General features: G+C 40.2%; 1 protein-coding gene across 6 annotated transcripts in view; it reads right to left on the bottom strand.

Moving 5' to 3' along the window:
• B3GALT1 (beta-1,3-galactosyltransferase 1) overlaps positions 1-17,552 on the bottom strand; it is a 534,157-nt gene that overhangs the window by 25,242 nt on the left and 491,363 nt on the right. The window contains exon 1 of one of the 6 annotated variants that reach the window (XM_061612927.1): positions 3,008-3,088. The exons of the other annotated variants lie outside the window; for them this stretch is intronic. The gene's annotated coding sequence lies outside the window, so the exon portion shown is untranslated. Of the gene's footprint in view, positions 1-3,007; positions 3,089-17,552 lie in introns of those variants that run through there. 6 annotated transcript variants of the gene reach the window in all.

Genomic DNA, 17,552 nt, shown 5'->3' on the forward strand with positions numbered 1-17,552 from the left:
TCTTTTCTCCTTCCACTCCTGTCAATTTTTGAACAGTTGTTTTCTCCACCCCGTCTCGCTCTCCACCTCCTCCCTTGTCGCTTAAGCACCCACAGAGCATGAAGGAAGAACAACGCTGCACAGAAGCCCAATTTGAAGCACATGATTTTAATTCACAAATCAGAGGAGCAGAAGACTTCCCTTGCTCCCCCCCAAGTAATGCGCAAAAGTAATGCTGGAAACATTACAATTACTCCTCAAAAGTAATGAAGTTACTACTCGTTCTATTACCAGCAAAATGTAATGAACTCACTCGTTACTCAAAAAAGTAATAAATTACAAGTAATTCGTTACTTGTAACTAGTTACTTCCAAGCTCTGCTTCAGATGACCTATTTATTAAGTATTTAGCCTGATTTGCTTGCACAAAGCTTATGTGAAGGTTATTTACTTATTTATTTATTATTTGATTTATATCCCACTCTTCCTCCTGGCAGGAGCCCAGACTTAGACTACATCATGTCTTATAATGGAAGGAAGTCTGAAATTTGGTTCTCTTGTTTTTTCATTTTTTCATTCTAAAATTCAGTTCTTCACATTTCTGCAGCAATTTACTTAAAAAAAACCCTCATGAAAATTCTTCAGCATTTCAGTGTGAATTTCTCCAAATAAACTCATTTTTGCATACAGGTTTGACTAATGTACACATTTTGCAAGCCATTTATCCTAATATAATGCATTTTTATGTTATTTTCACTAATATATTCATTTTATGCACATTTTCCTCTAACATATGCATTTTTGTATGCATTGTTTGGTTGGAGAATTGCACCACAAAATTCTATGTGCACATTTTGAAGGAAGGCTGTGTTTCGGTTCTCATATTGTTTCAGAAAGTGCACATTTGGTGTTTGCCTTTCAATACCAACTGAATCAAATTTCTTCCCCATTTCTAGCCTTTTTTGAGCATTTATTATGATTTGTTGTAGGGCAGTTATATGACAATGAACATTCATCCTGATTTGCTTGCAGAGTGTTTTCATGTCTTCCTGTTATTCATTTGTTCAACCCATGCTTTTCAATGCATTTCCCCATCACTTTCCAAACAGCAAAAAGTCTATTTTTTAAAATGTGGGAGACAGAGCCCTTTAATCCACTTTAAATAAGCAAGCCCAAAGTTTTGATATATTTATTTTATTTATTTATAGAAATATTTGTATACCGCTATTTGGATAAAAATATCAAAGCAGTTTACAACATGTTTAAAACAGCAACAACAACCATAGAATAAAAAACATTAATAGAATAAAAACATAGTTCAATTGTTGCGGGGAAAAAAGCATCTTCTTAATTGCCTGCATAAGCCTGGCAGAAAGGTTTTCAGCAGGCACTTAAAAGTTAAAACAGAAAGCGCCTGCTGATCTCTGTTGGCAGAGCATTCCAGAGAACCGGGCCGATGACACTGAAGGCTCAATTTTGTGTCAATGTTAAATGAGCCGCGCCAATTCAGGGGACAACTAAAGCTGCTCCTGGAGATGATCTCAGTGATCAAGCTGGGATATAAGGGTTTAGGCGGTCCCTAAGGTACCCTGGACCTAAGTTGTTCAAGGCTTTGTAAATTAGTACAAGGACTTTGAACCTGGTTCGGTAGCAGATGGGTAGCTAGTGCAGATGTTTTAAAAGTGATGTCACATGTCGGCCATGTGCTCCGTCATATGATGGAATCCTTTCTGCAAAACAGTGATGGTCTAGACTAGAGGCACTCCATGTCTAAGTTGGGATAGTGAGTGCTACTCATGATTGTGAGTGCTGCTGTTTGTGTTCTTGTCATTTTTCTGCTGTTTTCAATTGGATAATATGTGTTTTTAATGGTTGGATCACTGTTCTTTTAACGTTTGCTTTTACATTTATAAGCCACTTTGAGCAACTCCTTTTGTGGAGGGGAAAAGCAGGGAACACCTTTTTAAAATAGATAAAAAGAATAAGTCCAATCTTTATGTACTGGCCTATGTTTTAATGACCTAGGAAGGACGGAAAGAACTCTGACAGAGATGATATAAAGACCCTTTTATTTCCCACGGCTTTTCAATACTTTGCATATTGCTTTTATGCAGGTGGGGAGATAGCAATTGTGCTCAGGTCCTGCTTGAGGGCTTCCCACAGGCATGTGGTCAACCACTGTGAGAATTGGATACTGGACTAGATGGGCCACTGGCCTGATCCAGCAGGTCTCTTCTTATGTCCTTCTGTGACGTGGTTTTTTTTAAAATTCCTCTGACTGCTTCTATACTGCTCTTTTATATTACAATGTCCTGATGTTCTTGTTTTAATGTTTTTGTTTTAACATCTTTTACTGTGATTTTAGCTTCCTGTAAGCCACTCTGGGTACTTGCTGAAAGATGGGGAATAAAGCAAATAAATACATACAATACGTTTATAACAAGGGGGAAATAATGTGTCCACATTCAGAGCTGGTCCTTTAAAGTGGTGATGGAGAGCTGCCAATGCAATTTGCATCTCTCATGTAATACTTTAATAACGCCTTCCTTCGGGGGAAATGGCAAGTGCTTTTAAAACAGTAGCTCACTGAGCATCTCTGAGCCTCCGAGAGGTTGGCAGGAAAGTAATAAAAACTGCTAGACGAAAATACTAACTTTAGAGATGGGGAAATTCAGCAGAGTGTTTTACTTGAGAGCTGTTCTTGGCAAGCTTGGGTGGAGAAGCCTTTTCTGAATAATTTACTAAGCTTGAGGGGCACCAAGTACAAACAGCAGTACTTCCCTTATAATGATCCTGAACCTGGAGCTGCTCAGAAGGAAGTTGTTTATCTCCTAACACACATGCACTCAACAGGGAGCCTCTTAAACTTTGAACATCTCACCTTCAGTTTTCTTTGGCTTCTTTCTGTCAGGCCTTAGGAAGCTCCCTTCTAGCATGATTTTAATCCGAGAACTATCTTGAGCTAAAGATCTGCCCACCCCCACCCCAGCTTCCATGAACCTGTCTTTCCAACTATTCATGTCTCTGACCTGAACAGCAGCGTGAGGCAGAAGTGACACACAATTCAGCAAAGCAGCTGGTGAACCAACTGGTACAGCAGATCATTGTGGTGGGGTGGGAACAATAAGAACAGCAGCTTTGCTCTCTTTGTGAAGACAGAAACCTGTGTGTGAGAGAGAACTGCCAGTTGGTGGTTCCTTCATATGCATCCAACATACTGGAGAAAATATGAACAATACAATTATAGGAGAAAATGCACCCTCTTTCCCCCCCCAGACTGTGGGTGGTACCCAGTGTTCCTGTTCCACTCAGTATATCTGAGAGACCTTCTTCCCTACAGACCTTCTTGGGTTTTAAAATCAGCAGAGGGAGGCCTCTTGGTAGTCCCACCACTCTCAGTCTAGGGGTAGTGGCAGCCCTCAAGAGAGCATTTTTCTGGGGCAGCCCCTAAGTTGTGGAATTCCCTCCCTATAGAAGTGCACCTGGCACTATTACTATACAGTTTTCGACAAATGCTGAAGACACACCTCTTCAACCTGGCCTTGGACACCTGAGATGTGTGTTTTCATGACCCACCCTATTCCTGTGACTGTAATTTGTTTTTAACACTGGGTTTAAAATTATTGTAATTCACCCTGGGACCTGCTGGTGAATGTCAGTAAATGTAATAACAAATAATACTGCTGAACACTTTTCTCTTTTGGGGGCCTATCCAGACACATGTGTTTTATTGTTTTCATATGTTTCTTTTTTTCAGATTTTTAAAATATGTTTTAACAGTTTTTAAATACCTTTTTATTTTATCTTAATTGTATTTTTCTTTTTATACATGTGTTTGCTGCCCAGGGCCACTGGAAGAGGAAGGGCAGGATATAAATGGAATAAAACAAATCAAACAAAGCTGTCTAAGTTGGTGGTCATCCCTACATCTTGTGAGAGTGAATTCCATAGATTTAAATATGCATTTCTTTTTCTTTTTTGTCTGGCCTGCTGGTGAACTGCAGCGTCACTAAATATTTACAATGTGTAAGAAAACTTATACCCCTGTCTATCGTGCCCCAAACATCTTCCTCTTTCGTTTATCTGGAGCAGTCCCCACTAGGGTTGCCAGGTCAGAAGCATCCCAAAGCGTGAGAGTTCAGGGGCAGTACCTAGTGATGTCATGGGGCAGGTCATAGTGATGTCACAGGGATGGGTTGTAGTGATGTCACAGGGGCAGGCCCAAGTGATGTCATTAAGCATGACACAATAAGCATCAACCACAGTTGCTTGGAGCATACAATTGAAACAAAAACGTTTCTCTGACTGGAAATTAAAATAGAAATCTTAGCTGATAGATAGAGCCTGGGTAGGAAACATTTAATCGAGCCTACTTGATTCTGGCAAGAAGGATTTAAGTGCCCTTGGGCTAGCTGAGTCACCAGAAGGCCACTGTAGGAAGAAAGGAGCCTAGTGTTGTGGAGATGTTAGATAGGAGCACTCAGGAGTAAAGATGGATGGCGGCTATTCTAAACACACTTACTAAACCCCATAGAACTCAATAGGATTTACTTCTGAGTATATATGGTTTGGATTGTGCTGTTGGTAAAGCTTGACTGGGGATCCTCTGCAAAGATATCCATATCAAAGCAGGGTTGGCAACCCCTTGCCTGGAATGCTCTGCCCGTACCTTTCAACATGGCTGCTCCAAGCTTCTTTACAGATTTGACTCTTCACTTCTGGAAGAGGTCTGAGAAATGAATAAGAGTAAGAAGATTTTCTACCCTTTTCTGTCTACTTTGTGGGCTGCTATAAACTCACTTTGACAGCAAACCCAATTCCAGTGAGTAATAATTAACAGAGCGAAAACACACATGGTTTGATCTATGTTCATAGGCAGCAGCTTGGGAACATCAACAATTATAGCCACACTTCCCAATATGTGAATTCTCTTTTGCCACTATTGGGCAAGAAACAAACCATCATGCAACCAATGAGGTGCATCATCAGTGGGTTTAAGGGTGTTGAGCTGAGCACATGGAACCACTGTTGTTGCTTCTGTGGATGTAAGGGAGTGAGGTTAAAAGTAAATGAAACACACACAGAAAAATAAAAATAAAAGACAGTGATGATTTCGTAAATAAAATACCATACCAACAACGACAAAATTCCTATGAGTAAGGAAGAACACTCAACATCCCGCAACCAGTTAGGATTCTTAACCAAAAACCTGGTACCCAGTCAGCCAAGGTCACAGAAATTCCCCATGCAGCGCAACCTAACTCAGGGGCTGGAGTTAGTGTAGAATGCTGTGGCACAATTGCTGACAAGAGTGAGACCCTATCAGCACATAATACCTCTGCTCTGAAATCTGCACTGGTCATTGATTTGCTACCAGGCCAAGTTCAAGGTGTGCTTTCAATGCTATGGATGCCACATAGTACACTTGTTCTGCTCTTGTAAGAAATCAGTCCTTTAGTGTGGCAGCACCTACGCTTTGAAACTCCCTGCCTATAGGCAGATACCTTCATTGTACTATTTTCAATACCTACTAAAAATATTCTTGTTTAGGCAAGCCTATCCAGGCATGTAGAAGCGATTATTTTTATCTGTTTTTAACTCATTGTTGGTTTTATTATTTTGAATATTTTAAATACCTGTCTTTAACTGTTTTGCCAATAGTTTTATTGCTTTAATTCCTTCTGTAAACCTCTTTTAGGTTTTTTACAGTAAAGCAGTATATAAATGTTGTAAATAAAATACATAAATTAATTTTGGAGTCACTGTGGCCCTTGGGTCTCTTTCCTTTTTTATACTGAGTCAGGCCATTTGGTACCATCTAGTTCAGTACTGGTGACATGGACTAGCATTGGCTCTCCAGGATTCCAGGCAATAGTCTTTTCCAGAATTTGAATTTTGGACCTTTGCATGCAAAGCATGTGCCCTACCACTGAGCTACAGCCCTTCCCCTGTTTAAAGAAGTATCTTTTAAAATTATTCTTTTCAATTCACTAATGAATGCATATCATACCTAGGGCAGATCCACACTATGCATTTAAACCACATTCAACATACATTTGAAGCACATGAATCATACCACAGAATGCTGGGAACTGTAGTTTGTTAAGAGGGGTGGGAACTATAAATGTGAGGGGGAAACTACACTTTCCAGGATTCTTTAGGGGATGTCATGTGCTTTAAATGAAGAAATATTTATATAAGCATGACTGTCAAAGATGTTTATTATTTACACAAGCTGTAAAGATATTTGTAGTACAATCCTATGTTTGTTTACTCAGAAGCAAGTCTCAATTTATTCAGTGGGACTTACTCAAACAGGGAAGAGTGCACAGAACTGCAGTCTCAAGTGATAAGGAACACTCACCCAACCCAAAATTCGGAATCATGCCACTTTAAGCTGTTTTGCAACTGTTTATACTTTTTATGGTTATTGGATTTTAAAGGGATTTATTTCTTGTTGTGAGCTGCCTTGGTTTCCAGTCGGCAATCCTACCTCACAGGGTTGTTGGGAAGACTACACACACATGAGATGTAAAAATACATAGACCCCATATAATAGTTTACTGTCAAAATGAGTTGGTCATTGCAGAACATTTTTTAAAAAATAAATAAAATCAGTATTAGTTTCCTACATAATAGAAGCAGTGATATCTATGTAAACCCTGCCTAATTGCTTTAAAAATAGAATTGGAGGGGGACAGAAGGCTTTACAACACAAACACAATCCTTTGCTATGTTAATTTACAGCACAATCCTAACCATGTCTACTCAAAAGTAAGTCCTATTGAATTCAATGGGGTCTACTCTGGGTATGTGGGATTAGCATTGCAGCTTTACTCCCAGAAAAGCAAGTTTTGGATTAAAGCTTCATATTGGGAAGGTTTTCAAAACACTGCCATCTCAACAGCTCAGGAAAATTAAACTCGTTTGACTCGTGAACACAAGAGAAAAAAAGACTTGGTACTGCTGAAAGTTATATATTTACTGAGTTTATGAGATTTTCAGATAAACAGGAAAAAACAAGTTTTCTACCTTTGCAATGGAGTCTAAGGACTGCCTGGAGGGCCAGAAATCCCTTGTCAATCACAACCCTGACTTCGCTTATTGGCTACAAACCTGAAAGGGCAGGGTTAGAGCAGCCAGCTAAGAGATTATTTCACAGAAGTTGCGGGGGGGATGGCTGATGTTTTGGTGTATATCTCGAGAACCAATCCACCTAGAAACTTGTTTTTTAAAAAAATGAAAGCTGAGAGTACCAAGATTAAGCTGACTCACCTGGAGACCCAGAGAGACCAACAAAATTTGGAGTCTCTGGCCAAAAACCGGACATCTGGCAACCCTAGTCACCACATGGCCCCTCTGAGAACCTTTGAGAACAGGCACACTGGGAAATAATGGCTGCTTTCACACTGCATAAAAATGCGTTTTCCAGTACTCTGTTAAATATAAGTCCTATGCGAGTATTCACCTTCACATGATTCTAGTTATGTGTGGTTGGGTGTGCCACGCTCTCTGGTCCTCCCCCCTGTCATGCTCCCTTTTGCTTATTCCTGTGGCCTTCCATCTGCAATCAGGGCTCCAAATTATGTGGGAAGCCTCTGTGGGCACTACAGATGATAAGAAAGTCCTTTCTCTGCCTGAGGCATGTTCACTCTATGTGTGCAGAATGGCTTAAGATGCTTACTTATGCCTGAATCAGAAGCCAGCATGGCTGTCTTTCTTAAGACTGGGCAACATAGTCTGATACTGTAACCAAGGAAATGATGCAAACCTGAGCTGCACACATACCATACATTTATAGCACAGTTAAAGCACATGGCTTCCCTCAAACAATCCTGGGAACTGTAGTTTACTCTTCACAGAACTACAATTCCCAGTACCCTCAACAAATGACAGTTCCCAGGATATTCTGAGGAAAAGTAATGTGCTTTAAATGTATGCTGTGTATGCAGTCCTATTCTCAGCCTAACAGCAGTCCAGAGTAAGTTAATAGTTTGTTTTGTTTCTGATCCCGTACCTTTCTGATTCACCATACTAATTTTTTTTCACTGGATTTGTATTGTGACACACCGACTTACACAGAAGTCTACCATTCTACTAAAATTACAGAAATACCCTATTCCAGTTCCTGGAGTAACAGTTGGAAGTATTGCAAAAGCATGAGCTAGAGATCTGTATGCAGTTGCCATGGCGATTAAAGTTCCCAGCTGGCTTAGATGTGGACCTCCATAACTCAAAGAATTGTGGCAACGTTACCTAAGAGTCTATTCAACAATCACTACTAGGTTATGCCAGGTAAAATTATAGACGAAGCTCTACGTCATTCCTGTTGTCTGCCACAGCATGTTGAGTAAAGAACAGAACAAGAGTTGTGTTTAGATTGATTTTTCTTTGTATATATGTTTTGAGGTTTGGGAGTAGGTGCCCTTTCAACTCTGTGCACAGAGATCAAGGTGCCAGTTCTGCCTGGTAATGTTGGGGGTGCGGCAAACAGCACAATCCTGCTCCTGCCTTCATTTCTTCACTCTTATCTACTACTGAGCAAACCTGATACTCTAATTCAGTTTCTTTTCTCTCTGTGCTTGAAATGCAATTTCTGTCTTTCCGTATTGTTGCTGTAAACAAATGTATATTTTTATTTGTGAGAGTGCAGTGCATATGTACTTTGTAGAAATGCTACCATCTGCCACTTTGTTTAACATCTAGGGAGGGAGAACAAGAGTGAGTGAGTTCAGGGCATGGAAAGAAAAGTAAAGGAGCTTATTTTTACTTTCTATGAACAACAGTGGGAGTAATTCTATAGCCAGGCAAGCAGAGTCACAAAAGTGCCAACTGCAACCTTCTTATATAAGGTATTAATTTAGTTCTTTCAGAACAGTTGCGCAAGTTGTAACTGGAGTTTTGTAACTAGTTCACAACTCTCCTTCCGCCCACTGAGAAAACAATATGTGCGGGTTTTGTTTTTTTAGCAGAACCTGGAAAATTTATTTGCTATGTGACAACTGGCCTACACCTCAAAGTTTGTTTTGTGTTAGCTGCTAAAACCATGGAACATATGACAGCTAGGTGTGACTTGGAAAAAGGTGTGAGCATGTATGTGACTTTTTGTAAGCATTTCCGTCAGTGACAAAAAGCACTTTTCCTTTCAACAATGGGGACACTATGATGAATGAGGGAAGGGCAATAGTTGATCTTACTGGCTAAGGTCACCCATATGACCAGAAAAACTCAGGAAGTGTGCCTTACGAGGACATTGCCATGTAGCCAAGTCTGATTGATTACATAGCACCATAATGCCATCACATTCAGAATTTGAACTGAGATAATTTAGTGAGAGAGAGAAGCCCTGTATAAGGGTAACAACTGGCACCAAAATGAACAACACACTGAAAGAACAGCTCCAAGGAGCCAAACATGCTCAGAGGTAAGGGAGTGTTTAGGAAACATTAAATCCCATTGAAAGCTCAGTTTTTGCCCTAAAGCTCCAAACAGATCCAGTACAGACTTAATGGTGTCACTTTGATGAGTTAAACCAAAGTCCTTTTGAACTAGACCCTGAAATAGGCTTTGAGTGTCAGGACTTAGCCCTAGAACAGAGCTTGGAAAAGTTACTTTTTAAAACTACAACTCCCATCAGCCCCAGCCAGCGTGGCCACTGAATTGGGCTGATGGGAGTTGTAGTTCAAAAAAGTAACTTTTCCAAGCTCTGCCCTAGAATATCTGTGGTACTGTATGTATATGCCTTCAATAATGTTTTCCACAGCCACCACATATGCATTTGAAACTAGAGGACCTAGTTTCTGGGCCAAAGAGTATGGTTTCTCTGAGATCTAGCATCTTAGAAAGTAAATGGAACACCTAGATGCTGAATGATAGACCCAGTGCGATTCCTCTGCTGTCTAGGGCAAAAATATGGTGAGAGATGGAATTAGATTGGGATGTGACTGAAACTCTCTTCATTGCTTTTAAGTGTTAAGAAAATACACATGGTAGTGATGGTGAAGCAGGATGAGTACACTAGCTTTGCCCCTTACTGTCATTACCATTTGAAGTGGGCAGCCTCCGGTACTCATGGAGGTTCCCCATGCATTTTGGAACTCTGATTTTCCAGAGTTCTAAAATGTGTGGGAAACTTATTTAAGCAGAGGAACCTCCCTGCTTCAGACCTCCACCCTCTAACTCATGGAGGGCTGAAAACAGGACAAAGGTGACATGCTGGAAGGGGTAGGACATGGCAGCATGCCACTGCTCCCACATGATGGTGTACACATGGAGAATCTGAACACTTTTATAGGGCTCTAGATGGAATATTGGATGACTCTATTTGTACAGCATAGAATTTCATTTTGCTACTAATCTCCTATGATAGTACTTGTATTGATTGACACAGCTTAGTGTAAAGGCCTTCCATCGCGTAGTATGCCACTCACTACCTTAGCACCTCTGACTCTCTGAGTGCTGTTCAAGCCACACAATATAACACGAAAAGCTAATAATTTTTAAAGTCAATTTGTTGTTATGTGCCTTCAAGTGAATTACAACTATTTTTATACAGTTATATGCATTGTTGTATGTATGGCTGGATAACCAGCCAGATGGGCGACTAATAAATTCAGTAAATAAATAAATAAAATAAATAAATATCTGTTTATGTGTTACTTTAGGAAATGTGGAATGTATATGCATATAATCACGGGTGTCTAGGGTCCCGGGAAGGACTTAGACCCTTTACTTTTGGGGGAGCAGGGTCCCAATGTCTCCAGCATCCTTTTCTGCTGATTAGAGCCAATCAGAGTGAAAGTGAACACTCTTCTCAGTAGCTAACACACTCCCCTTGTGTGCTGATTGGCTTCTAGGGATATTTGTGATTGTGAGAGAAGGTGCATGTGGGAGGGACTGAGGAGTGTGGAGATGATGAGGGACAGCAGGCAAGCAAGGGAAAATGGAAAAGGAGGCAGAGGAGGGAAGAACTTGGGCTGAAGGGAGTTTCTCTCTCTCTCTCTCTCTCTGTTGCACGGCCTCTGTTTGTTTGTTTGTTTGTTTGTTTGTTAACAACGATCTTATTCTCAAGTCAGCAGCAAAAAAGGGGGCAGGCAGGAAGAGGCATGGTTTTGTTCCAGCCCAGACCCAAAAGTTGTAGGTGAGGAGGAGGGGAAAAGAGAAAAAAAGAGGGTGTGTGTGTGTTTGATGGTGTTTCAGCTTTTAATTATATATATATGTTGTATATGGTAAGGTGAAATGCAAATGAATGTGCCTGTGTGTGTGTGTGTGGTGTAGCCAGCACCAGAGGTTAGTATAAAGAATTTCCATGCTTAACTTTCCCCCTAAAACTCCTAAATGCAGTTGTTCTGAGTCTTAGTATGACACCCAAGAAGGGAAACTCATCAAAGTTCTTTATCTTATGACATTAGTACATTAGCCCATGTACATGCACAGAAAATAGTAGACCTAGCTGAAAGGCAACACATACAGATCTGCATTGATTGTTGAAATGAATCAAAAAGGGAAAGTACTCCGAACAACTAAGAGACTGAAAGCTTATTTTATTGTTTAATCTTAGAAGGGGGTGTGGCTGTGGCTGTGAGAAGGCATGCTGTGACCACCATGAAGGGACCCTGTACTTCTGAATTTGCCACTATATTACTGCAATATGTAATATTAAATGTATAATACTGGATATAATAATACATATTATGTGTGAGAATTGTTCATATTTCTAGCAGAAGTGGGTAGGGAGAGATCAAGGAGCAAGATGGGAATTAGAAAAAAAAAGTGGAGAAGCTTGACACTAAGATTTTCAGAAAATTCCATCCCTAGTGCAGAGCAGAGATGATAAAGACTAGATCAGCCTCTCCCAGCTGAGTGCCCTCCACATGCTGTTGGACTACAATTCCATCACCCCTGACCATTGGGCTGGTAGAAGCTGGAGTTCAACAACAACTGGAGATTACCAGGCTGGGGAAGGTTGCGCTAGATTTTTCTTTTTGGGGAGGCATCCAATCACAGCAAAGCGGGCAGCAGACCATGAAGAAAGTATGTATCTTTAGTTAGAGTTAAGAAGCTTCATAATCATGAAACATGAAAAGATCTTATAGATTATTTGTAGATATATCAATTGACAGGTGGACATATTAATTTTATAGATTAATTTCTATTCCATCCCATAGATTATTGGCAGATGGCTTGATTGACAAATGTTTCCATTGTTTCATAAAGCTGCCTTCTTAAAACACATTTTGTGTATAATAACAATATGGCTCCCCCTCCCAAAAAAGGTCAGGCTCCTGACAAACATTGAAGTCTATATAAACCCAGCAATCAAGAAATAATGCTTAATTGTAACCACCGGGAAGTGTGAAAGAAAACCCATTGGACACATTCAGACAATAACATTTATCTCTGTGTGCTCTGATCCACTGGGCACAAATAAGCAATAGTCCACCCAGGATGCTGCATAGGCAGTGCCGTGATATGGAAGTATGTTTGTATCCAGCACTCAGAGTTGACATGTGGTTCCTCAAACTAGATTTGCAATTGTCCGTATAGATCTAATGAGATAGTGGATTGACTCAATTTTCCTTCCTCATTCCTTCCCATCAGTGAATAAGGGGATGGGGGGGGCTTGGATTCAGCCCCTGCTCCTTTGCATCCCAAACATGTGACCACTGTCAACAGAGCTTTGTGAACTGCAGTGAGATGCATATATACAACAATGCAAAGGCAGAACACTGTTGGATGCCCATATCTCTGGATTTTGGGTGGGGTTGCCTCAGCAAATCACTATGTTTAACTGTACGTCATCATTTAATTTGTGAAGGAAGGGCAGCCTCTACAGCCTCCCAAAAGCAAACATATTGAAGAAAGACTTGGGTTAATTTGTCAGCCACTTTATGAGAACAGCTAAATACATATCATTGGCATGCCACAGTGGAGATGAGAAAAATCCATTCTATTCTTAGGAACAGTGGCTTAATCAGAAGCAACTGTATTCTTTTTAAAAGGCACATGTCAACATGTGGAATGTGCACTGTGGAAAAAATAATTGCACAAATTAAATGGTACTCAAGGAGAAAAATGAAACAAACAAAAACCCAAAACCTTCTAGGCCTGAAGCTCATATCTATAATGAATGGAGGCAGACGGGTAGCACCAGATATGCAAATTAAAATACATTGATTTAATATAGTTATGGATTTGACTCTAGAGCAGCTGAGCCTCCAAAAAACACATGAAAAACAAAAGAGAAGCATAGTAAGGCTGACTCCTGAACGGAATTAGCTCTTGACAGACTTATCTCTGAAAGGATGCTTCTCAAGGCACTTGGCATATTTGGTACAAACAGGCTCACTGCAACATTACATGGACAAAAACATGAGGGACACTCTTGCGTATGAGTCGGTGGGACTAGGGACAGGGTCTGGCAGCCTAGTGGTGTGATACGGTGGTGGACAACAGCAGGACCAACACTCTCCAGAGCAAAACATGTGCAATTAGAAAGCAAGAACCAGAAGTATTACTCATTTATTGGGTTTCTTTCCTGCTTTTCACCATAAGGTCCCAGTGCGAGTTAGAGGAATATAAAACCACATGATGAAAATAAGTTCAAACAATTGACAAGCAAAAGAATAGGGTCGGTTCTAAAAATGTGCATCTCAGGCATCAAAGGTCAGGGTAAAGAGGTGTGTCTCCAGCCCACAACGAAAGCTATACAATGGAGGTGCGAGATGTGCTACTGTGGGAAGGGAATCCCACAGCTTGGGGGCTGCCACAGAGAATGCGCCCACTCCCAGGTATCCACCCTCTGAACTTGTGAGCAGCGAGGCAGGCCACAAGCTGTAAGTCAAGTCAAATGCTTAGACACATACATCTACTATATTGCATATGCACTGGTCACGTTTTATTGATGTGGGCCACTGGCACAGCAATAAGTGACTATTTCAAGATCAGTTCATGAATTCATGACAGAATCCTTAAGCAGAATTTGCAATCAAATAATGATCAAGAGCATGCCTCTGAGCATATGTAGAGTATGTTTCCCACTCTACTGGACAATGGCAGCCCCTCCTCCTCACATATTTAGAATTAAACAGCAGCACTTATAGAGCGATGGCACACATCTCCCATACAAATTCTAAAATCTCTTTAGAAATTATGCACTAACCCCATCATCACTGGCAGCAAATTACAACAAAGAACACATTCATTCCATTATCACTGAATTCTCCTGCCTCCGTATATATCTAGAATTCAGGAACAGATTGCTTCCAAGCACATGCTTAGCTCAGAATTTTCAGTATAAGGACTAGAAATGGAAAGAGATGTCAATTACGGTTCTCTCAATTTATCATTTTCCCAATCTTAAATTCAGTTCTCCAAATTTGTGCAGCAATTTGTGTTTTTTAAAAAATCCTCATGAAAATTCTCCAGCATCTTAGGTGAATTTCTCCTAATAAACACCTTTTTGTAGGCAGTTTTAACTAATGTACACAGTTTTCAATCAATTTCTCCCCATACAATGCATTTTGTATGTTATTTTCACTCATATATTCATTTTTATGCACACTTTCTGTTAACATATGCGTTCTTGTAAACATTGTTTGGTTTGCTAACTGCATTACAAAATTTGAATAAGTGCAAATTTTGAAGGAAGGCTGCATTTCAGTTTTCATATTGTTTTGGTAAGTGCAAATTCGATAGATTTGGCTTGAAATGCAAATTGCATAGAATTTCTTGCCCATCCCTAATAAGTCCTTTGTCTTCAAAAACAAACAAAATCCACCCCATTTGCTCTAAATGTCCCTGTTCCAGCAATCCAATTCACAAAATAAAGTTGCCTCAAAAAAAAAATAAAAAGGCAGCATACCCATCACAGCAGAAGGCGGCACATTTTCATGGGTCAGTGTCTGACAGATGCAGTTTATCAATACTTTGAAGGGGGGGACTGGAGGGATGAGCCAAGTACATCCCTTGCACAAGATCTTTGTGCCTCCCCTCTCCACCTCTTGTAAGCTTTTACTGCCGCCTCTGCTAGCTTTCCCTTATCTCAGTGGGCTGAGAAAAGAGAACTGTAATGGGCCAGCCCAGATATTGGCTTAAAATATACATAAAATGTGCTGAAATCATTTTCATTCGCTTATAATGGCTTACCTTATAGCTTAGTACTGCATAAGTGGTAAAGAGGGGAAATGTTCTCTTTTGAAAATGGGCTTTTCCCAGCTCTCCCTTCTGAACAAAGCAATGTTTTCTTACGAAACAGAGTACAAAGAGATACGCAAGTCTAGGCAGTCAACACGCCAGCTGTTTAAATATGGAAGTTCCTTATAGGGTGAAGTTAGGCTAACTAGAGCCGGAAGAGGTTGCATGAAGAGGCACAGAAAGGAGAAGCGTCAACAGGCAGTAGCAAAAAAGGCCATTGGGAACACGCCTTCCCTTTCATAACAAAGTGTATAAAAGGCCAGGTTTTACAGCACTCATGACCCCTCAGCTCTGCTGGAGTGGGGGTGGGGGGGTCAAAGAAAGCAGGAGAAACCATCCACCTATTCCATCCGTGACATCTGATGGGCAATGTATCATGACATGTATTTCCATTTACTTTGTCACTTTTGCTCTGTAATTATACAGCTACGAGAGCGGCTGTATACTATAGCCAGCATGGATTTTTTGCATTCCACAATGTTAAATTGAAAATACCCCCATGCTATTCTGATGCTTCCCATAAGCTCATTTTAAAACAAAACCTTACAAAATTATAGTCCTGAACTCAGACGCACTTGCTTAACAATCCTCTAAATTTTCATGGTGATACACAAAACACTCAGAGAGAATCGAGAGTTCAAAAAGTAAAAAGGGAGAGAGAGAAAAACAGACCCCTCTTGGACTTTTTTCTGTCAGAGTTCTCATAATCTGTTGAAATTAATTAAAAATCAGCCATGTTCACAGAGTACCTGTAATCCTATTACTGATCATGCCCCATACTCTGACCTTCATCTTCTGCAGTTTATAAGTTTTTTAAAAAAAGCCTAGCTGATTTTTAATTAATTTAAGAAATTTAGCATTGAACTCAATAATGTTGGGCATGTTCAGTAAGAACCAGCCATCAGTGTTCTAAAAGCCAGACTTACAGCTGCTTGGCTTGGCTAATTAGAGGGCCACACCCACACCAGACCTTTATTTCACTTGAGACAGTCATGGCTTCCCCCAATGATGGGTAAGGCCACCTAGAATGCATTTTATTAGTTGTAATGTGCAAAATATGAATAAATATCATATATTATAAAGATTATTCTGCTGTCTGCAGTTTGACTCCCAAATAGAAAATTTCTGGTACGTCCCTAGACTCAAGAAAGCTTGAGTGGGACCTCCTCTATCCTCTGCCTGCACTGGATGACAGCTGTTGATAACCGATGAGCTTAGGTGAACTAACATTCAACGCACAAGGACTCTGTGTAGATATGGAAGAAGGGAGAAGCAAGAACCCTTGACCCTGTGCATTCATTGGTAAGGGGACCAGCATTGCTGGTATCAGAACATTAACAGTAAAAATATCTAAGTAGCCTTTAGCATAGAGGCTTTGGGGAGGAAAGTTCAGAAGGAGAGGAAGGAAAAAGAATGCAATTAATTAATTGATTTTTAAGAGGGATGTTTAATTCCAGCTTCTTGGCCAACCTCAATGAGAACTGATAGCTATGTAATCAACAATTAGAATAGTTGGTTTCAGATATAAAGAATAGAGAGGTTTTATATAAAAATGTGTCAGGTTACTACTATGTGATGCCTATTCCCAGAGGCATGTTCAGTATACCACAAATAATAAAAAACACATTTTTTAAAAATTGAGATAATTGGAAGCTTGGTTCCTTCACCCTGCCCTCATAGGGCTCTGAAAATTGTGGCTTAGAGGAGTAAGAAACCTGCTATTTTAAAAACAAGATGTAATGATGCTTCTAACAAATTCCCCACCACCACCACAATTAAATAGTAAGCATTTATATCTGGTATCAGCCACTGAATGTGACAGAAGGAGACTTCCCGAAAGCAGTTAATAGAATTTATCATTAATCAACTATAGCTGGAAGTTCCTGTCCAGGCTCTGCTATTTATGTCTAGCCAGGAGCCTATCTGGTTACAATATTGTGAATCTCCAGGAAGGGACGCTACCTGTAGCAGATTTCATGCATTGCAGTAACACTGGATATGATATCACTGAGTGTGGACAGTGCATTTCAGTGTTGATGGAGACAATTTTAGATACTTTGACAAGGATCCAAAGAAGAGTGAAACTGGTTCGGTGGGACCAACTGAATATTGTGCCGTTCTCAAACAGTTCCCCCTCCCCATATCATATCATAAACTACTTTTGAAACAGTCTAATGCACTTCATATATATTATCTCAGAAATCCTTACAACAACTCTGTGAGGTAGGCAGGTATCATCATCCTCATCCCTATGTTGGAAGGGCTGAGACTGACTTAGAACTCACCAGGCAGAGCAATCCAAACTATAGGAAGGCAGCATAATTTATGCCGGTGTAAATTATGCTGGTGTAGTTTACCCCTTTTTCAAACTTTGTTTGG

This window comes from Rhineura floridana, chromosome 2 (genome assembly GCF_030035675.1).
Source record: "Rhineura floridana isolate rRhiFlo1 chromosome 2, rRhiFlo1.hap2, whole genome shotgun sequence".
NCBI lineage: Eukaryota > Metazoa > Chordata > Lepidosauria > Squamata > Rhineuridae > Rhineura > Rhineura floridana.